A 23,315-nucleotide genomic window follows, 5' to 3' on the forward strand; every position below is an offset into this window, starting at 1 on the left:
TTGACAAAAAAAACTTTTTTTTTTTTTTTTTTTTTTTTTACAGAGCTGGAGGCTGGAAGGCTGAGATTGGGGTGTCAATAGAATTTATTTCTTCTGATGCAAAATCCCTTGGTTTTTAAATGGCCATCTTGCCCCTGGATCCTCTCTGGTCTTTCTCCAATATAATTTGGTGTCTTAATTGTTTTTGTAAGGATGTAAGCCCTACTGAATTACAGCCCACACTACTGGCTTTATTTTAATTTATTTTTTGGTAAAGATCATGTCTCTACATCCTGAGATACTGGGGGCTAGAACTTCAATATGTGAATGTTTGAAAAATGTAATTTATATCACTGCAAATGATTTCTGAGATGGGGCCTATTTCTAACAGGATGGTGTCTGTGTTCAAAAGCATCAACTTATTTTTTGAAAAATAGAAATAAGTATAATACTCCAAATGCACTATGGAGTTGCATATTTCTTGCTTTTGGGGGCTGTTTCTTTGTAATGAAATGAGATGAAAATACACAGCTGCTGATTCCAAAGGAAAACTCAGAGTATTAGGTCTCTTTTGCTATATATATAGATAAACAAAGCTGTAATTTCTCATGCCTTTGGAATACACGTGGGGGATTTAAATTTTTCCTGCTTCAGTCAGGGACAGGATTTTAATTAAAGAAAATATAACCCTAGGCTTCGGAGAATCCCCTTCTTGAGAAACCAGGATGACATTGGGCTAGAATCCTGAATATTCCAAATCCTATAGCTGGTGAGTTAGGTTCCAAGTGATGTTTTGTTCAAGGTGTTGTTTGATACAAAGTAAGGATGTGGAAACTTCTGGCTCCCACTGGAGGTCTTTCAGAATTGAGTTGTGTTCAACACCTTGTGGGAACTTTTGAGAAGCATTGGAATTGACAGAATGACACCTCTATGCCTTAAAATTTATCAAGGGCCACATCTTTTCCATGTTGTGGAAAGAAATGGCAGAAGTACCCCATACCCTGTGACACCAGAACTCCCCACTAGAAGGTTACAAAAGAACATGTCTCCTCTGCTACTAGGGCTCCATCTTAGCCTTCTGCCTACACCTTCCCTGGGCTCCCTTCCCTGGGCTATCCCCTACCTTAGGGGCTGCCTTTCATGGCTACCCATAGCACTCAGACTGATCCTGCATGCCACTTTGTTCCCTTTCTCACTCTGTCTCCTTCTAGCAGAAATCTTATGTGTAAGGCTACTAGGTCCTTAGTGGCTTTTGCTGATCATGCCCAGGGAGCTGCTGCCACATCTGTGCTGCAGAATCTCAAAGTCAGTGAATGACGATTCCATTCTTCCACATTTTCAGGAAAGAGAAAATAGGAGTTGACCATAACTCATGCATAAATTCCAGCAATTCTTTGTCATTTCTTTGACCTTGCCTCTGTCAGAATGCTCCAGATAGTTTTATGATTCATCTTCTCAGTTCCTTCAGGTCTCTGCTCAAATGCCATCAGAATGGGGGTGCCTGACCAACCTACAATGAGAGCACCCCTCCTTGCTTACATTCATTACTCAAATTTCGTCATGATTTTCTTTTAGTATATCATGGCACATTCCTGGTATAGTTAATGCCTCTTAATCCTACTAAATCCATAACTCAGTTACCCATGATATATTCATGGAACAAATCCTTTCTGAGCACCTACTATATCCAGGAACCATGCTATATGACAGAAATAAACAGAGGAAAACAAGAAAGACATTTGTGCTCATTCTAGTGGAAGACATAAAAAAAGCAAATAAATGCACTGCATCATTTCATGGTGGAAATAAAGAGCATTTTCAGAGTAACCTCAGCTTGAAAGGTCAATGCAGGCTTTTGGGAAGAAAGGAGCAGAAGGAGTAGCTCCCACTCTCTTACATGCAAAGGCCTGATCTTCACCATTGCATGGGCTCCAGTCCAGTTCCAGGAGCCCGGCATAGGCAGATGTTCTGCCATCCTCTCTATGAGTCTGTTTTTCTCTCTTTTATACTTTCATTCTGACAGTTGCAAGACAAAAGCTTCCAGACATGGATATTTATGAGAACAAATGGATGATCCAGGGAAGAGGGATGGGAAGATGGACTCATCTCCCTTATAGATGTTAGAGCCCTAGTTCAGCCACGAGTCATGACAATCCATGTGTTCCACCTCCACGCGGCACCTGTACAACTGTGCCTAATTTTGCAACACTTGATCTAAAAAAACTCAGTCTTTTTAAGGCAAAACATAACAACCTTTTACAAATGTATATTTGATCATCCAGGCTTAAAATCTTGCAGTGACTTTACTCTGCTCTTGCAGTACAAGTTACTTCTGTCCAGTGGCCTGTGCGCCTTGTATGGCCTGGTTCTATCTTCTCCAACCTCTCTTCCCTTGTACCTTCTCCCTCCGCCCTTGCTGTTCATTGCTGTCACACAGGGCACCTTTCATTTCTTTGAATCCACCCTCTGTTTTGCTTCATGTACCTTTGTAATGCTGTTCTTTATTTCCCTCTCCCTTTACCAAGTTAAGTCAACTGTAAGATTTAACTCAACTACTTTTTGTTTATGGCAGCTTCTTATGATCTCTTGCCCTTTGATATAGTGTGTGTCACATTTGCAGTTTCACAGAAGTCTTTTTGACATTTGATTTGTGTCGTCTCTCTTGTTAATGAGCTCTATAAAGTCTGGAATTGTCATTTCTGCTGATCACTATGTGGTCAGTCTTGCCCTGTATCCTGCCAGGTTTATGCATTTGTTGAATGAGTGGACAATTGAAAGAAAGAAAAATGAGTAAAAGTCTTTCTTTGTACTCCCTGCAAGCATAAATGCGATCGATAACAGCTGTTGGAGAAAAAGGCAGACCCTATCTGGGTATCAAGTCTACAATATCAGATCAGTGTTCACAAGAGACAATTCTCTTCCTTTGGAAAGTAGCTTATTTGGTGGTTTTGTCAGAGAGCATCCTGCCTTGGAGACAGTGACATTCATGTTGGGGGTGGGGTATGGAGGATGGTGTCTGGGAAAAACACTGGGAGAGACATGACCTACACTACCGTAAGGTCATTTTTATGTACATCCACACACCGATAGAGACTATTTCTACATTTATTTTCCCATTTTCCTTTTTCTACCATTCTTTCCCCCTCAGCCTAAGTTAACAGTTTTTTTTTACCTTCAAAGGTTGTTGGCATAAATGGAATAAAATCGGTTAGGATCATAAATAAGATTCAAGAGGAGTAACTAGCATAGGTTTGTGGGATGACTGCCCCTCCTTCCTCCTGTACAATTTATTGTTTTTCTTCTGTAGGAAGCCAAATGATATTTCTCTAATTAACAGACACAGACAACTATCATATAAATCAACATCACAGCGTTTTTAGTGATGCAATCTCTTTATGATCGGGGGGTATAAATTAAACATCACAAACACATCTCAAGCAGCAAAATACAATGGAATAAAGAGGAGAAATGTTGCCTGGATCCAGAGACTCTCTGGTCTCCAAAAGCAAGCTTTGCTTCGCTTTGAGAGAGGTCTTTGTCCCTGTGTAACCTGAGTGATGTAATCTGCCCCAGCACGGGGACATGATACGCTTCTATGGCCTTCCTGTTGACTGGAGAGCCCCAGGCCTAGTACTGTGTCCTGTGCCATCTTTGGGGAGTCACCTGGCTCCATGAATTCCCTCCTTCAGTCTGTAAATTGGAGATAATAGCAATCCTTACTTCACAGCATAATGGTGGGCCCCAATGTATCAATATACACCAGGTCCTTAGGGTAGGTGCTGACACAGAAAAAGAAGTTTTATGAATTTGAATAATTATGATGATTATTATCTCCAGCCTCAAATCTGTTGTTTATTTTAGTGTGCATAATCAGTTATCCTGTGGGGTCTGGGGAGCAGATCCATAGTCTGATTCCATAGTTTGAGATGGAGCCTAGGATGCTGCATTTTTAAGAGCCACATTAATACCTCTGCAGGTAGGTTGTGAGCCATATTTGGAAAGGCCTGTTGACTAACATGCACAGAAAATTGAGGTGCTTAAGAAATACCTAAGTCAGGCTAAATTCTGTCCTACTCTCTGGGATCAAAATTGGTGCCAAAAACATCCAGGGAGCAGAGTTAAAGTTATTTGTATATTTCCTCCTAGGAAGTACATCCTGGGTGGGCTTCCCAGGGGCCACCATCATCCTCACTCAGCTACCTCAGAGCTGCTTTCCTGTGAACAGAGTGCATCTGGTGGATGAGGCCCCATCTGGGGTCAAGAATGGGGTAATGAGCTACGATAGCTACAATGTCTATTTTCTATCCATGCATGGATGGATCGCCCCTATTTTCCTACATTTAGTGATTATTTCAGTAGTTCCTTCTAACCCAGAACTTTGGAGACTGGATAACATGTTACAGTTTATAAGACATTCATCTATCTGTTCATGAGCTTATGTACAATTCTCAGTTCTGTGAGACCAATGGGAGAGAGATTATTGCCTCCATGTGATTGATGAAAAGCCCAAGGCTCAGATATATAAGAGGATTTGCCCCAGGTCACACAGTTCCTAAGGTATAAGTGAGTTCTTACTCCAGAGTTTTTAATTCTAAATTTACTATTTTTCATGTTACGATGTTACTCTTGATCTTAGCCAAAAGGCCCAGATGCAATACATTCCCGTTTTTTCTTTTGTACCGGGGATCAAACTCATGACCTTGCTCTTGAGAGGCAGGGGCGGTGGCAATGAGCTACATCCTTGGACCTCATGTTATGATATGATGTGGTGCGTTCTTTGCCTCTGCTTAGAAACTAATGATTGCAGTACCATCTATATGTGGTGCAATCCTATATAGACAGCTATTGTATTTTGGAATGAGGCCCCTTGGTGTCTATTTGTGATTGTGTGTTGAGGTTCGGAGCCATCTTTTACAGCTCTTTGTCCCTCTGCCCCTCTAGCCACAGGGTGTCCCACTTTTATCTCCTTCACCCCAGTCTCTGTGATCCTATTGAGTTTTTCATTTTTCAGCCAAAGATACACTCTCTTGGGAAAATTCCTGACCTCTTAGGCATGCTCAAAAGCCATAGTCCTAGAAGTCATGGACCATTTTGTGGACTGCTATGACATTTGAAAGGTGGAAAGGATTCTGAGTTTGAAGACACTCAGCATGTTTATTTTTTCTCTTTGGTCCTTCCCCTGTTCTGTCATCTAGACGTAGTATGATCACTGCTGAAGGGAGAGAAGGCCCAACACATATAGAGGAGAGTTTCATACTGGCTCTTGAGTTTCCAAAGTCTAGGCTACAGAGGAAGGAGAAAACTCATAAGCATAGATTGGTGCAGATATCTTGGGAAATTCTGATGAGTAAGTTAAATATTCTTGCCCCAAATAATAAAATAAAGGGAAGAGAAGGAAGGCAGGGAAGTAAAGAGGAAGAGAGGTTGGTGGACTTAGGAGGGGGCTTGGAAGTGGAGGTAGCGTATGTGGCAAGGAAGAGAGGCAGTAGAGTCTCGCCTGTTCCAAAGCCTCCTCTGAAGAAAGGCTTGTCTGTGGTTGCATTTTAAAGGTAATTGGGACTTCTTTCACAGCTGCAGAATGTGACCACCACTCAGTGTGACACAATGCAGCGTCATCCTTGGGGATCTACAGTGACAACCTTCTCATTGCATGAGCCCTTAACAAAGCCAGTGTGAGCCCATAACAGAGCTGGTCGGCTGGCCAGTAGCAGCAGTCCTTATCTGTGAACTAGGATGGATCTCTGTCTTCTTCTATCCCATCCTAAATGTCTAATCTCCATTTCCATACCACGGATCACTTTTCCACATTAGACAGAAAGCACAGACCCTGGGCAGGAGAGAGTATAAAGTCCTACTAGCACCAACTGATGAGTAGGGCAAGTGAGACTGTCTCAAAGATCTCTCCCATTCTCAGAGCCAACCCAATGATCAGTAAAGCTTTGCTATACATGTGCTGGTGGGGAATAAGTCTGTGTAATATTCGGCCATGTGAAGTATAATGTTGCACTCTATGTTGATATAAACACGTGAATACAAGTGCTAATAGTGAAAGAAAGAAAGACAGAAAGAGAGAAAGAAAGAAAATTAAAATAGAGAAAAACCTTGAAATGAGAAAAACCTCTTAGTTCTTATTTCTGTATTCATTATGGGTTGCTTGATATGTTACCCACTGGCTGCACATCTGGGAAGGAAAGCTACTATTTCATTGCAGTGGCAAGATTGTGGTCTGGCTTGTGAAGCCTTCGTTTCCAGTATGTCATGCCCCAAGAATCCCTGCTTTTGTCCTGCGGAATAATATCCAGTTCACTTGCAAGGCTGATGCCTGGCACTGGTTCGTATTCATAGGGCCGACCAAAGCAAAAAATAGAAGAGTGGGTTGCAACAATCTTTTCCACTGTAGCACCCTCATCATCAGGAGATACAGCACGTCCAAATTAACCTGTTTTTCTTAAATGTGAGCCATAATCCGTGAGGGCAACCTATCATTTTATTGTTCTCATCTGACTCACCTGAAACCCAAAGCTATAAAAGTCTCTTGGAGGAGACTCCAGACAATGTGGCTGCCAGATTTCTGCTTTAACAACTCCATCATCTCCCTGTTATTCTGTATTCTGAATCCTACCCGGTGTCAGCAATCTTCCTGTTAAAGCTCTATTGATCTGGAGACGATGTACTCATTTTTCCTTTTAAGGTATGAAAGTGGACATGGTCCTGGCACTTAACTCCAGGGTGGGAGGAAGTGGGCTCCCACCCCCTTGGCCCACCCGGGCTCATTAACATGGAGACTGCCTTCTTTGATGAGTTCATAAGTGTTTCACGGACAGGCGAGATGTAGCAACTTTGCAAGACACTGTTTAAAGATCTTCGACATCTGAGAAAGCCACAAAAATCCAATAATCCTTCTTTCAGAACTCCAGGGTGTCTGTGGAGATCAATCTCATATCTAAACATCACATAAAGAGAGTGCATTGCATTATAGACTGGTTTCTATTGAACAGCACCTAAGCAACAGCATTAGATAGTCTCAAAAAAAAAAAAAAATGGAGTCTCCCCTGGAGGGAAAAGGTTGTCAAATTCTGGAAAATGTTCCCCTTGATGAAAGCTGTGCTTTCAAAATTGTTACATTATTAACAAAAGTCAGTTTAGCTCCAATTTATCTTTCTAACAGTTTCCTGACTGATCAGATATTGGGAGTAAACTGGAGGGGCTTTTATGTTCTTTGCACACAGACAAAGCTGCTAGCAATTCTTCCTTTGGTGACTACAGTAATACCTTAACAGGCTTCTTCTGAGGAGGTTAATTAGTGCTGGAGGTTGTGCTTTCTACTGGGGTACCTGGACCAGTAGCAATTCTTGCATGTGTGCCCCTCAGTACAAAGAGCAGCTGTTATATGTTAGAAACTGAATCCAAACACTAATAATAGAAGCACTAGATTCCACATAAATTGACTGTCAATATTCAGAAATGAGGAAGCCAGATCACTGGTTTTGAGTAGGTCAAGCTGCAAAGAACTTCCTTTTGCTGAGCCTGACATGAGCTCCCTTGTAGAAATCCTAGAGAAAAAGCCCTGTTTTGTTTAAATCTAATAACACTGAGGGATGTTTTCATCTTTCTGTAGATGTATGTAGTTTTATATGTTTTATCTACTTTTCCCAGTATGTTGATCATCAGTAATATTTCCAGACCTATGTTCCCTGGGACACTAACTTATTGAAGCAAAAATTTTAAAGATTTCTTCGCTGCAGGACTTTTCAGAGTCCTTAATATACAAAAGGGCTTTGTGTATTTCCAAGGGATTAGTTAGGGAGAACAGCTAATGCTGAATTTCCTAACCATATTTGATTACAAGTTTCTCCCCCACCCCGCTGCCAATTTTATAGGAAATTTCTTTGGGAAATGCTGGCCTATACCTTTCACTTTATTTCATCTGGGAAGAAGAGATTTGAAGGAAAGAAAGTCAAGTGGGTTAGTTTCCCTGAAAACATTCTTCCATATCTCTTTGGGGTTCTCCAAGACTAGTTTTTTAAAAACTGCAACTATTGCAGGCTGGGATTTAGCTCAATGGTGTCATCTCCTGCGTTGCAAGCACAAGGTCTCAAGTTTGATCCCTGATACCAAAACCAACCAAACAAAAAAACACAAAACACTGCAACAATTATGTAAACCTGCAATTCAAAGGCAGTTATTGATCATTTGGTTGGATCTAAATTGTTATAGATGCAAACAAGAGCTAGGGTTTAAGTAAACAGTTGTCCCCAGGTATCTGTAGGAGATTCGTTCTGGGAACTCCTGAGAATACCAGAATCCTTAGGTGCTCAAGTTCCTTACGTAAAATGATACAAGATTTTCATATAACCCACCCACATTTTCCTATATGGTTTAAATAATCTCTAAATTATTTATTGTACACAATGCATTGTAAATGCTATGCGAATAATTTTGCACTATATTGTATGTGGCATAATGACAAGGAAATATGTCTGTACATGTTCAGAAAAGATGTAATTTTCTCTGATTATTTTCAATCCACTATTGTTGTTTAAATCTGAGGATGTAGAACCCACAGATATGGAGGAATACTTATTTTTCTCGAACATCTTCAAGTTCCCCATATAGTCTGTTCCTGTGTACTTGAGAAAATCTGAGGCCAGAAGTCTTGTCTTTTTCATGCTCAATATTTGAATGAAAAATGAAAAAGAGCCTATCAGTGGCACAGGTATTTTCCATAACTAATACTTTAAACTCATCTATGTACTAGTGCTCAACAAAGTGCTTGTAATCTTTCTCTGGCTAGCTTATAATATATCCTTCCAGCTAATGAAATTCCAAGCTAGACTCCCAGAAGGGATGGTTTCCAGGGTTCTAGTTTATATTCAAATTTCTAGTATAACCTGTAGACCTCAGCATCTCACCCCTGCCTCACAGGATTTTAATTTTGTACTTTAGTTTGTAAGATGTGGTGCAATGCCCTGGGGACCTGCACAGATGTAAAATTTTGAACAAAAATAGGTTAGAGGAGAGCTAAAATCAGAAAACCCCAACATAAGAACTCTTATATATCCTCACTCTATACTCAGTGGCCTCTCTTTATTTTGTGTGAGTTCCAACTTAAGTACATTCCATAGTATTTAGTTGGTGAGACACTAACTCTTTTATGGCAAAATGAATTAGTGTGTTATTTATGTATTTTAAACTTAGTAAGAACCTCCCTTAAGGCTCACGGCCAAGTCAATAAAGTTATGTTTGAAGATGGAGTTTGAAATTCTATTTTCATTCATTTTAATGGTTTACAAGTAAATTGCATTTTCTACTTCATTCTGTGACATAAGTCAATAGGTATCCAATGTAAATGTAGTTCATTTATATTTGAATTGATGTTCTGTCCGCCATTACCTTATGTTTCTAATGCATTCTGATACATTAGTAAATAGGCTTGTCTGGTTAATCATTAGCACATGAAAAGAATTAGCTGCTGCCTGCCAAATGGGATTATTGACACTGATAAGAGGGCCAAGCATGGTATCACCTGGAAACGGAGTATGCAAGTAATTGAAGGGAAAAAACCTTCAATAAATATGGACAACCCTGAATGCATTTCATTAATCCTGTATAGGATAGTCATCTTACACTTTCATTTAAAATTTTCTAACACTCAAAATTGATGAAAGTGTCTTGATTTATTTTTAAACTAAATACATATATAAAACTACATATAACTAATATAATATATATTAGCTTTTCTAACACTAAAGTTGATGAAAATGTCTTGATTTATTTTCAAGCTACATATATATAAAACTGTATATAACAAGTATATTTATTAGCCTGGGGGAAAACTTCTTGATAGATACCAGTGGAGAACGATAGAGGCCTTAGAACCTTCAAGAAGAGAACAGAGCAAAAGAGGCCCGCAGAAGCCTTCTCTAGAATGATTTACCTAAAAGTAAGTCCTGTTTAACCTGAGTACCTGTGTCTCCGGTAGCCTTTCTTCTCTCATTTTGGACAGAGAAAATTTTCACATGGGGATCACATGAACACAAATGCATGGGTACAACTATGTGTGTGCACACACACATGCACACATATGTACACAAGTGGTGGTGCGGATTTACATTCTTGAGAAATCTCATGCTGTGTGCACTGTCCATTGACCGACCCCTCCTTTTCTACTTAGGCAAAAGGAACAGAATGAAAGTCTATGTACTGTACTGCAGCTAACTCCAGCATGTCCCAGGGAATAGGCAGCATGACATACCTAAAAGGGTCACAGCCCCATCACTTTGAAAATGCTCATGTAATTTTGCTTTGTTCTTGTCTGAGCCATTAGTTTTAAAAGCCCTTCTGTGTGACTGCCAAGTACAATAATGTGAACAAATGACAAAAGTCTAGCTGCCCAAGCTGCCAAAACTTATGCAATATCTTAGGTTGCACAGCAGTGTGATGAGATGTTTCAGAGTCATTGTTGTAGCGACCTGCTTTATTCTAGGCTTTAAAGTGGCACTGAGGATGATGCAAAAGAAATGAAGCCAGACTTTAACAGTGTGGCTCATGCATATCGTGGTCCTATTCTCCTTAGGAGATTTCTTCATTGAGCAAGTGACCTGCGGAAACAAGAGTAAGGATGCTAAATTCTAGTATGTTAAGTTGGTTAGCTTTTCATTGCTATGACCAAATACTTGAGGAAATCAACCTGAAAGAGGAAAGACTTATTTTGGCTCACAGTTTCAGAGGTTCCAGTCAATGGTCGGCTCACTTCTTTGCTTTTAGGTTTGCAGCCAGGCAGAAACTTCATGGTGGAAGGGTGTGGTGCAGGAAAGCTGTTCACCTAATGGCATCCTGGAAGCAAGGTGTGAGAGAGAGAGAGTGAGAGAGAGAGAGAGAGAGAGAGAGAGAGAGAGAGAGATCCAGAGGAGTGGACTGGGGACAAGCTCTACTCTTGAAAATCATGTCCATGTGACATATTTTCTCCAAGTAGCCCCACCCCCTAACAGCCACTTAATTGGTGAATTTATCAATGCACTGGTGAAGTTAGACCCCGCCATTATGATCCAGTCACCACTCTAGGCTTCACTGGTGAACATCACTGCTTGAGATCAGGCATGCAAGAACTCAGCAACTCTTCTTTTTTTTTTTTTTTTTTTTTTTTTTTTTTTTTTTTTTGCTATTGGCTCTAGTTGGAGGCTTTCTCTATTGTCATGTAAGGTGTTTGTTTGTTTTTCTGAGTCCAAAGAGAAACAAGTTGATCCATCATGCCATGAAATGAAAATGAATAGCTGGTTGAGGATTTTGTTCTGTTGTATGATGACTTAGAGCACTGTCGAGGTAAAATGAGAGAAATGCTAAGCACGATATAGGAATTCAACTGCTTTGAGTTCTCATCCTCTGCTTCTCACTCATATTCCTACTCATTGCTCACATGGCTCGGCCTCGGCTTCTTCATTTGTGAAATGAAGATAGTAATCCCATCTGGCTAGTGGAATTGTTGAGAAGAGTAGAGGAGTGAAACACATTAATCACTGAGTACAATGGGTGACCCATGGTCAGCATCAAAACATCTTTTGCAAAAACCTTGCGAGTGTGTACAATGAAGAGAATGGTGATGATGGTGATGTTGATGGAGATGACACCAGGTCACGGATTAGGCTCTTCACAAGATAGTGTGTGAAATGTTTAAACACTGAGGTTTCCTTGGGTGTTAATTATGGGATGGAGTCCTTGGTGTGACTCAAGCCTATGCGGTGAGCTAAGATTTCTCTCCAGAACTGTGTGCCTCCTTCATTCCTTCTTTCCCTCGTTCCTTCCCTCCTCCTCTCCTTTCTTCCCCCCTTCCTCCCTCCTTCCCTTCCTTTCCTTTATTTCTCTCTCTCCATTCTTTCCTTCTTTCCTTCCTCTTTGGGGGTGTAGGGCTTGTTTTTCTGGTTCACAGCCGTATGGTCAGTGCCAAGAGCAGTGCCAGGAGGTCCATGGATTCGGTTAATATTTATTAGATGTATCAGTAAGTCTTCTACTACCAAAAGTCAGTCTTTTGCTTTTTCTACTTAGGAGATATGTTCACCAGATTAACTGTAACAGAGTTCCTTTTCCTTTAACCTAAAAGCAAGACTAATAGAGGACTGTTCTCTTAATAAAACACAGTTTGTTTTAGCATTTCAACACCAGGCCTTATAAATACCAGTCACCACCCCCACAGCACTACATATTTGGCAGTCTGTGGGTTACCCTCCATGAAGCTATCATTGGAAAAGCACTCAGTAGGAACATAAGCACTTTGTTATGCCTTGTCTCTCAAAGAGGGGTCCTCATGTAACATAATTTCACTTCCTACAACAGGACCCAGAAAGGTGGCAACAAGCCATTCTCTGGGAAAGAGCAAGAAATCCAGGAAGTGTAATATTTTATTAATTATTACAAAAATAAACTGTGGGGGCTGAGACTAGCTACTGCAAAGCACAAGTGTGAAAATCCCACTTCTTTGGTGCAGAAAAAAAGCTCCTCATTAACTACAAAGATCTTCCCTCAGCAACATGTAAAGTAAGAGAACAGAACGGCACACAGGCATTATCAGTATTTTGAACAAATGAAAATTTTACCTCTAAAAGGTGACGCTGAGAAGCATATTTCCTTCCACAGTACTGTTGTATTCTACAGTCTTGTGCACTTTCCTCTCAAACATATTTTTTTCCCTCAAAAACTAGCAAGAAAATGATTTGAAGGAGGAACATCCAGTATCTCCAGAAATAGGTTGTCTGTTGATTCCTTTCTTGCAAGATGTTAGCTATTAATAATGTTCTCATTTCATAATTTTCCCTTTTCTTGAATGCCTTTCAGATGTTCATCTTGAAATCAGGAATTTCAAATTCTTACCCGTTCAATCACTTTGTGTTCCGGGAACGTTAAACAGTTTGTAGTCTGCTTTTCAGAACCTTATAATGACTGTGTTATGCACACCCACAATCCCAACACTCTGGGAGGCTGAGACAAGAGGATTACAAATTCAAGCCCAGCCTAAGCAACTGAGCAATTTAGTGATACTCCATCTCAAAATAAACAGTAAAAGAGGGCTGGGGATGTAGTTCAGTGTGAAGCTCTCAATCACCAGCACACTATCCCTCCACACGCACACAGGCAACTGAAAGGCAGATGGAGGGCAGCATATGTTTGAGAAAAAACACATAGATATTTATATGGACATAAGCATATGCTGTTGACTTTTTGGCATTTTATGAGCACATGCCTTCATATATTTTTGAAGAAATTAAATTTATTTTTTGATAAATAAGACATGGATGAAACTGACAAAATGAATTTAACACAGAGTAACAGTAAGATAACAACAATTTCCATTTGTGTTTTAAGCTTCTGAACTGAAAATTTAGCAACTGCTGAAATTCTCAGGCTGGCCCTCCCTTTACGTGTGTAAATTGTTTATAATATTTGCTAGGAAGAAAACAGTGGTCACACTGGAATGGTCATAGAGAAGATTCTGAGAACAAAACATGTATTTTGAACAAAATAGACATATAACCATTGCATAGTATAAACTTTGCACGTTTATTATGTGAACAATAAGATATAATTTTTGATCAACAAGTGGGTGGAGGTAAGTGTGACTGGATCCACAAGAGTTATTTTTTCTTTGAGCAAAGTCTAGGGTAAGGTTTCACTGTTGCATCAATGTGACAAGAGGCATGAACAGTGAAGGAGTGTTTCTCTGTCAAGCTTGGGCCACCAGTAACCTTGTCCTGTCTGGCAGTATTGATGGGCTACACATTCATCCACAGATCCAGGTTCTTACCAAATTATTATTCCTTTCCATCCTGGAAGTTGTTATCCCAAAGACGAAGCTGGATTGCTACAGTTCAGGCGATCCAATCCAATTCAAGTTCTAGGCAGCAGAAAGAAGGTGTGAAGGAAACACAGCCAGCGACTCCAGAACCAGGCATATAACTTCTTGTTACATTTCCCAGGTGAGAAGTTTGTCAACTGGCCAGGCAGCTGCATGAGATCTGAAAAAGGTGGCCTAGAAGAACAGATGGGTGTCCTGTTGCAACTCTATTTCTATTAATGCATGAGAGGATAGATGGAATGGCATTGCAGCAATACTCAGTAGGTCCAGTGCCTCCCTATCCCATCCTAAGCTACTGGCCTATGTGTCCATGGGACAACCCAAGGACCAGGACTCAATCTCAGATCCCTTTCTCTCCACTTGGACTCTGCTCTTCTCCTCTTCACAGGAATATAATCCTAAAATCACATAGACTTCACGCCAGGCTGCCTTGAGATAAATCAAACCAACCTAAGTGAAATACTTGCTGGCTGCGTAGTTTTATGTCTTCTTTACTTGTTTTACTTTGATAGATAAAATTTGGTCACATTTATTCTTTGGTTTCTGGTTTTATTCACAGGGCCAATATGGACAGTGAAAATATCTGTTGCTCATCTCCACCAGGCCTACTTCTAAAAATCAATATGAGCATGCTTTCCTGTGGAAGCCAGTACAGGGGAAACATTATAGGCTTTGAAATCAGACCAGTCTGGGTTTTAGATTCATTGGCTGGTAACCCTGACTATATTTTTTTCAATTCAATTCAGCCTCAGTTTCCTCATGTTTAGAATGAGACAGTAAAGTCTACCTCATATGACTATTGTGAGGATTAAAGAGTTAATGGGCAAGTGGCTAGCCCAGAGTAGGGTCCTAGTAAGTGTAGCTGAGGTAATCATTAAAAGTGATGGGTAAGCTAACTTGAGTTCCTGGACCTCCATTGTTGTTGCCTTCTGATTTTCCATTTAGATAAAATTTTCATCCCCTTGGGTCCTGAGTCTTACCTGTCTGTAATCAAGCATTATACTTGCCTTGCCTATGAAAGAGTTCAAAGGCAAGGAATGAGTAAAGGAATGGGTGCAGAGGCAGTTAGCAAGGATACCAACAGACTGTCACAAGTTCCTACAAACTCAAGGCATTATGTCTTACCAATGGCCTCAAACAGAGATGCCAGCTGCTCTAGTTTCAAACTAAGGGATCAAAGAATGTAAAAGGGCCTCCAGGTAACTATTGTTACATCAAGTCCTATCACCTAAAGATGTAAATAAAAAGAGTAGTTGAGGTCAGACCACCGGCTTAATGTTTTCAGCCTTTGGTCTTCCCCAGTGGCAACATTCTCCATTAAGTAGACCTGCTGCCAAGAGTGGAGGAAAATTAACAGAATGTTGACAGTAGTTCAACACTGTTAAAAATATTGTAAAATGGTCTCTGACTTCCTGTTGGTGACATAATCAAATGGCCAATTGTTTTGTTCTCATCTTTCTATCCTAATGTTGAACTCAGTACCCAAATATGGACAAATTGGTTTATATATTTTAAATGTGTGTTTGCTTGTTTCTTTTTTTTTCCTCATTGAGTTTATTGGTACATTTTAGGTATACAGTACAGTTACATGCATGATTGGGATCCTGTACCTTTACATGACAGATGGTCTTGGTTCTCATTTTTCCCCTTGTCCCTGCCCTCCCTTCATCCCCTTCTCCCCTCCCCATTTACAAACACTTTATTTCCATTTTTTCATTTTCTCATATTTTTTCTTTTCCCTTATTATCTTTCCCCTACCCTTTCCACTTTTCCTACACCTTTAGCCCTTTTCTTCCTATTTCACATTGTCAACTATCTCCTTAGAATGCTTGTTTCTGATTTGTGATTATGAAATTGTTCACTACAGAAAATTTGAAAATCAAAGGAATGCTTGAATAAGAAATGTTCATACACACCTTAATAATCTGGTTTGTTTCTTTCCAACTCTGTACACGGTATATCTAAGATGACGGAGTCAGAGTAAGAGGAAGAGTATTAAAGAAGAGAATTTTGAATGGCATTTTTGGCCTCTCACACTGGATGGACAGGGATTGAGTTAAACACTGGTGTGTTACTGAGGCCAATGGCTGGCTGTGGTGTATGGGAAGTGGGGGAACAGAAGCAGGTGTGCATGTGTGTTCATGTGCATGAGTGGGTGTGGTGGTGGCTCTTCCGTCCTTTCATTTTCTATTCACCAATAAATCTCTTGCCAGCTCTGCCTCTGAGCCACTCCTAGTTTCCATACTAAGGCAGAATTTTGGAACCAACTCATGGTTTTCCATTATAGACATGAACTCTTTCCCAGATCCATTCTGAATATCTCCTTTCAATAGGTTTTCAACCTGCTATTATGCCAATTCTTATTCTTTTGCCTTTATCACAAGCATCCCTTCTAATTTAAGTAGTCATGTTGGAAATACTAGCAGTGTTTATCACTTAGGATGGCCTAGGATTCCAAAAATCAGTGGCTTAACACAGCAATGGCTTATTTATTTATTTTCATTTATTTAGTATATATTTTTATCAGTACAAGCCTACCACAAGTTGGCAGGTCTCTGCTCTGCCCAGTGATTCAGAAACATATGTTGATACAGGCTCCATCTTGACATAAGTTCCATGATAGCCAAGGCCTCATTGTGTTTGGGCTCTTCAGACTTCCACCAGACATAATAAATGAAGCTTCAGAGTACATATCATCAGTCAAAAATAGTTACACAATCACATCTAGTTTCATATGCCTAAGGCAGAATTAGGGTCTTTCTGAAAAGCATTAATGATATTGCTGTAGCTTAAAACTCCCCAACAAAACCCATAGTGAAATTCAATCTCCATTTTTAGGTATCAAAGGTTCATACCATTAAGAAGTGATTCGATCAGAGGGCTCTGGTTTCATGAATGGGTCAACCCATTGTACCTTAACAGATTAATTGGATTGAGCGCAGGTCAGTTATAAAAGGAAGTTTGGCTCTGTCTCTTAGATGTATTCCCCTGCCATATTATCTCCTGCACTACCTCAGGAGTCCACAGAAAGCCCACCAGCCAGAAGGGTAGAACCAGGTACAATTCGTCAACCTTGGACTTCTCAGTCTTCAGGGTCATGAGCCCAAATAAACCTCTCTTCTTTACTAATTACACAGTATTCTCTAAGTACATCTCTAAGTAATCTCCAGTATTCTCTTAAGCAAGTGAAATGTACTAACACAGACATCCCAGTGGGTAATCACAGTAATACATGCCCTTCAGGGAGTTCTTACCACATAACATATACAAGCTTTTCTCCACATACAGGCACTAGGTGTATCTCACATGAGTTCTGCTGCCATAACTCCATTCTGAGTCCTTTGTGCATATGATTGTCCCACTGGAGGATGTTAGGGAACAGGACCCATGATAGATAATTTCATGGTTAATTTGATTGGTTTCAGAGATGCAAAGGGTGTTAGTAAAGACTATTTCTGGATGAGTCTGGGAGGGTCATAAGGAAACTGTACGTGGTCCCTGGCTCCTCCCTCTGTGGCTCTTCCCCTGTGCTCTGTTTCCTGGCTACCAAGAACTGAGAACCTTTGAAGGTTCCACCATGCCTTCCCACAGTATTGTTTCCGCCTCTGAGCTGGTCAACCATGGGCTGAAATCTCTGAAACTATGAACTAAAACAAACCTTTCTTCCTTTGAGTTGTGCATGTCAGATAGTTCATCCCAGCAATGGAAAGGTAACTAGTAGAGGTCATGTCTGCCCATTATTATTAAGCCTTTAACTGAGATCTGCCCAAGGGAATGGTCAGTGTCCCAAAGAATCTATTTTTTTGGAACGGGATTTACCTTGAAAGAATTTTGAAGTCAAAGTATTTGTTTTTTATCCATATGTAATTCATTCTTTCTTTCTTTTTCACTTAAGGCAACCTGCTTTTATTCCACAGCTCCACATTTATAGGAATAATGCATGCACTCCATCTTCATCACATACATATAAAGTACTATATTTTGCAGGCCAAGTGTTTTGTGATGGTAATACAATGATGAGAAGGGAAAGAACAGATAAATCTCTCGTCCTTAAACAGAACTTACTATATTAGGAGAGACACTTACTTAAGAAATGCTGTCAACATAAATGAAAAATTCAAGTGCTCTGAAGATGACTAGCGTAATGGGAAATAGATGCAATTAGGTCCAAAGATGTGGGTATCACGCACATTCTAGGCACAGGGTATAGCACGGGCAAAAGTTCAGCAGTGTTACAATAAGGAGGGCATTATGAAGTACAGAAGAAGATCCCATTGGTTGCATAAACAAGAAAAGCATGATTGACTACACAATCCCATGGACCTTGTTAAGGGATACTATTTTTCACGGAAGAGCAGGAAAATTAGACTTTCATTTTAAAATGTGTGCCCTGAAAGTAGAGTAAAGAAGACAAAGCCACGTGGGTGCACACTGTGTACAGTGTGAGAATAAATGCGTTGCTCAGGTAATCTACTCATCCTGAGTAGATTAGGATGTGGTTGGAGAGCGGGATAGCAGTGGTAAAGGAAGGAGGATGTGTGGCATTCTTTACATGCAGCAAGAGTGCTAAGCACATAAGATAGAGAATGTATCTCTGCCACCATCTACCAGGGCGTAGGTTGCCATGTTGAGTAGACAAGAGGACGGTTTTTATGGTGACTTCCATCTCAGTGGTGGGATCAAGTAGGGTAATAGTAGGTACAAAGAAATAATTCAGTGTTAGAAGAGGTTTCTTTTTCCTCTTTGCTGAAAACACCCAGATATACCAATAAAAGAACTAAGTAAATGCTGGACTTCTGCCCTCTGAATGTTTCTCTTAGAGTGAAGAATTTATGTAGCTCCTGAAAGGCACTTTCTGAGTAGGGACACAGGAATCTCCTGACTATAGCTACTTCTTGGCCCCACCATGGTTGTTATTTTGCTCTTTTTACCTGGCTTCATGGAGTTGTAATCGTTCTTTATGATATAGAACTAAGCCCCAAAATTGAACTCTGGGCATAGACATCTGGCCCACATTCTTAAAGTAGCCCATATGCTTAAAAATAAAAATACAAATTTTTGCATGATTTACCAGATAGGGTCATAAGACCTAGTCAATGGGTGACCGGATGTGAACTCTTCACTTATATCCTCCCTAAATGCAAAATATATGTTTCCAAGTGCATCTAGCCCTATGTATATTTTCTTTACTGCCATAGTTCTTTATGCACAGTGCAGTAATTTGTTGACAGTACAAGGCAAGTCCATGATAAAACCAGAGAATCTCTCCAAAGTAAATATTTGGTGCTACAAAATAGGGGCTTTTTGCACATTAATCCAATAATAAAATATGGTCTGCTGGAGGAACATGGAAAATTTGTTAATTCCCTAAATTTCTGTAGGTCACAGAAGTTTCTAATTGATTTGAAAAATATTTTCTTTTTGGAGAAGCAGTATTCCTAGTCAGAAGGCCAAGCTTCCTAATGCTTTGGGCAGCTACGGGGGTCTTCAGATGCAGTGCACTGGCAGGTTGGGGAGGAAATGGGGACTCAGCATGCTCCAATCAATGCCCTGGTCTCTGAAGACAGTATAGGGGCTATAAAAAGAAGACAGATGTGAATAGACTGTGGGAAGTTAAGTCTCTGCCCAGGAAACATATGAGATCCTGGAGACACAGGTGGTCTTTCCAGGGCAGTGAGGCTGACTTCTTTTATCCATGCTTACATTACAGCACTGATAGAGCTTGACTTCCCTGGAAGCATATCAGGAAACAGAAGTTCCAAAGACAAGGGACACATGGTTGTGTGGGCTCAAAGAAGTGCAGTGATCAGTGCACATACACTGATAACAGAGAGATAGCGAAAAGCTCTCCTTGGAGGGCCCTGGGATGAAAGGATGAGTGGCAAACTGTGTTTCCTCTGCCATGGTGGCCCGGAGGAAGTAAAGGAGTCATAAGTATGGAAGAGAGAAAGGGCAATACTTTGAATTTGGAAGGTGGAGCAGGGATTTGTTAAGAGAAGTGTATTTGTGGAACAGTGAGCTTGAAAATCAGTGACAGGATGAAGCTTCTGACTGTAATCCCATCATAGCTAATGCATAGAAGAAACGGGATTAGACATATTAAATAATATTTTGTAAACACTTACTGTATACCAGGCACTATGCCAATTGCTTTCCACAGATTCTTTTAATTACTATTCCAAACATGACTGGGAAGTCAATTACGCCTTTGTACCGTGAAAAAAACTGAGGCTGAGAGAGGTTAAGCAACTCTCCCAATCATCATAGCTTGGGAGGTAGGTAGAAAATTTGAACTGAAGCCATGCAGATGTAGATCTTTTGGCTTTGAAACAAATGTTATTCTCTCCCTTAAAGTGATGGCCAATTATTATAGAAAGCTTATGGGAAAAGTAAATTGTGTGGATTTCTCTACCAAACGTTTTTAAAAGTAGGTAACATGGAAATGACATTAACACTGGGCAGTAGGACACTGGTCACCCATGGAGAGAGTGTGTACAAAGCTGCCAAGTGGATGGAGAGTTTTTGTGATTTTTACCACATTATGTTCTATAAGCAACCACTGGATTCACAATGGCAGCATGGAAATTACTGATTAAAGAAGGACAACTCCAAGAGGGTCACTTAGAGTGCCTGGAGGATGTATTTAGGTCAGATTGCACTCTTGTTAATGGCATACATTTCCTTACATCTTCTCACTTCCTGCTTAGCTCTGTATAGCACCACTTCAGTGGGCATCTCAGTGGGGGCAATCCATTAACCGGCCTGACCAGCATCACTTCGGCGCAGACAAAACAGCCTTTGGCTTTTTCAATACCTCTGGGAGATTAACAGCTCAGATTTGAAATGCAGACAAATACAACTCAGCCCGTTTATATCTGAGGGGAGATTTGAGTTGCCTATCTTTTAAATTTCTGAGCTTATTTTTTCAGAGAGAATTTTTAGAGAAGTCTCTCAACAGTTTTGTCTGAGATCTTTTGCATCAGGAGAGAATTAACTGTGAGAAAAATTGAGGTGCAACAATACCAGACCAGATGCCACACCTTGTAAATAAATAATAATAATAATAAAAAACATGAGATGCAACCAGCTGTGTCATATAAACTCAGGCTTTTATACCTCACTGCTACATCCTGCATATCCTAATTGGGCTCTGACATCTGTTCATCGGGTCCGTTCCTCCCATATATTAGTTATAATTACATACACAGAAGATTGTTTATGAGGCTGAGAAACTGACCCAACGGCAGCATGGCTCGGTGGGTCTCTCACTTTCTCAGTTAAAGGCAGTGGTGGTTCTCTTGAAGGACCAGTCTTCTACTGAGTTACTCTAAAGTGCAAGATCCTACTCAGATTCCTGTGTCACACTTCTGAATGGAGAAACGTTCTTTTATTTCTTTCATTCCTCAATCTCCAAAGCAACATGACATCTCCAGATTTTCCACCCTGCCTGGAGAATTCCTTTTGCATATCTTGTTGGAATGTTACTCAGTTCTACTCTCTTCTCAGCCCTCCAGGTTGCAAGGGATCTTCCTCCCTTTTCTCCAAATTCCCCTTGAACCTCCTGCCTGTGATATATACTGTGATGCATACTTTGCATTTTTTCTTGAATTCTGTTTTTGTTGTTGTTGTTGTTGTTTTGAGGCAGTCTCTCCTTTTGTAGTTCAGGCTGTCCCTGAACTCACTGTGTAGCCCAGGCTGGCCTCAAGTTTGAGATGATCATCCTGCCTTGGCTTCCCGAGTGCTGAGATTATAGGCGGGCACCACTATGCCCGGCTTACTTTTTAAAGTCATTACTTATTGATAGACTCTGGGGAGTAAAAATTATAAGATCTATGTCAGTCTCTTGTTAAACTTATTACAGTGTCTATGAATATTGTTTAGAAAGAGTCTTTGAAACCAGGAGTAAAGGATTATAAGTTCAAGTGGAGCCTGGGAGTTAGTGACTCAGTGAGACCCTGTTTTAAAATTTAAAAACCAGGTTGGGGTTTTAGGTCAGTGTAGAAGCCATGGGTTCAATCACCAGTATGGGCAAAAATAAATAAATAAAACAAAAAACAAATTTGTACTACTTAAAAATTGGGATGTGGTCTGGTTTGGTAAACAATGGATTTTTAAAAAATAAAAAGACATTGGCAAATGCAAGTTTATGTTTGGGGGCAGCCCAAAGATTATATGTCATTTTCTGTATTTTTGAATGTCACTGGCTAGTCCAGAAGTGAATTGCACGCACTTCCCTACTTAAAGCACGTGATTTGCACTTGGAAATCTTTATCACTGCCTATGTTGATTAATTTTACCTGCCTAACCTCTGTGGAGACTTGAGTTTACACTATCTGCAATGGGACTGTGGGGTCTTTTGAGACATATTTATTGTAACCATCTTCTTTTGACACTAGCTTGTATCGTTAGCCTTCTCACTGAGAACAATTACAAAAACTGGATAAACATTTTAAAAATCCATCTAACGGCACTGGGAGCCAACAAAGCCATCATATTTTTAAGAACACTGGACATGGAGGGGAAGTTAAACCTGAAAATATGCAACACTTTCCTATTTAAGGTGCTTGTTAATTTGTAAATAACAAGTGGTGAAAAATCATTAAATTTACTAGAATAGACTTTCAGTATTGGTGAGCTTCATAGCTATGGCTTCAGCAATTAATGGCTCAACAATTAACAAAATATTCTACCTGTGCCGAACATATACAGACATTTTTTCTTGTTATTGTCTCAAACAAACAAGATAATACTAACTTACACAGCATTTATATTGTATTAAATATTATAAGTAACCTAGAGATAACTTAAAACATACAGAAGGATATGCATAGATTATATACTAATACTATACCATTTTTTGTAACAGGTTTTGCTATCCAAGGGTTTTGACATCCACAAAGAGGATAGGGCTGGGACCAATAATCCATGGATAGGACAGAAATAGAAAATATCAACTATAGGAAGACTCAAAAATTGAACCCCAAAAGTTCTAGAATTAATAGCCAAATTCAATAACATAGCAAGTATAAAATCAACACACAAAATCAGTAATGTTCCTGTACACTAGCAATGAACTCACCAAGAAAGAAATTAGGAGAATGATAATCACAACAGCCTGAAGAAAATTTAATATTTAGGAATTAATCTAACCAAGAAAGTGAAAGACCTCTAGAACAAAAGCTATAGTACTCTGTAAAAGGAGGTAAAAGAGGGCATCAGAAAATAGAGAGATAACCCCTATTCCAAGATAGAAAGAACAGATAGAGTCAAATGGCCAAACTTTCAAAACTAATATACAGATCCAACACAATCCCAATCAAAATATCTCTAGAATTCACAGAACTATTGAAAACAATCTAAAATTCAAATAAAACCAGAAACAATCCAGAAGAACAAAAACAATCTTGGACAACAAAGAACAAAGCAGAATACTGGACTTCAAGTTACATCACTAAGCTAAAGAGAAAAAAGCAGCATTTTTTTTTTTTTT

General features: G+C 39.8%; 1 long non-coding RNA gene across 1 annotated transcript in view; it reads left to right on the forward strand.

Annotated features, from left to right (window-relative positions):
• LOC104865734 overlaps window positions 1–23,315 on the forward strand; it is a 193,451-nt gene that overhangs the window by 165,941 nt on the left and 4,195 nt on the right. The window lies entirely within an intron of this gene.

The sequence above is a fragment of the Fukomys damarensis genome, unplaced genomic scaffold (assembly GCF_012274545.1).
Source record: "Fukomys damarensis isolate Sample0158 unplaced genomic scaffold, DMR_v1.0_HiC HiC_scaffold_32, whole genome shotgun sequence".
In the NCBI taxonomy this organism is placed as follows: Eukaryota; Metazoa; Chordata; class Mammalia; order Rodentia; family Bathyergidae; genus Fukomys; species Fukomys damarensis.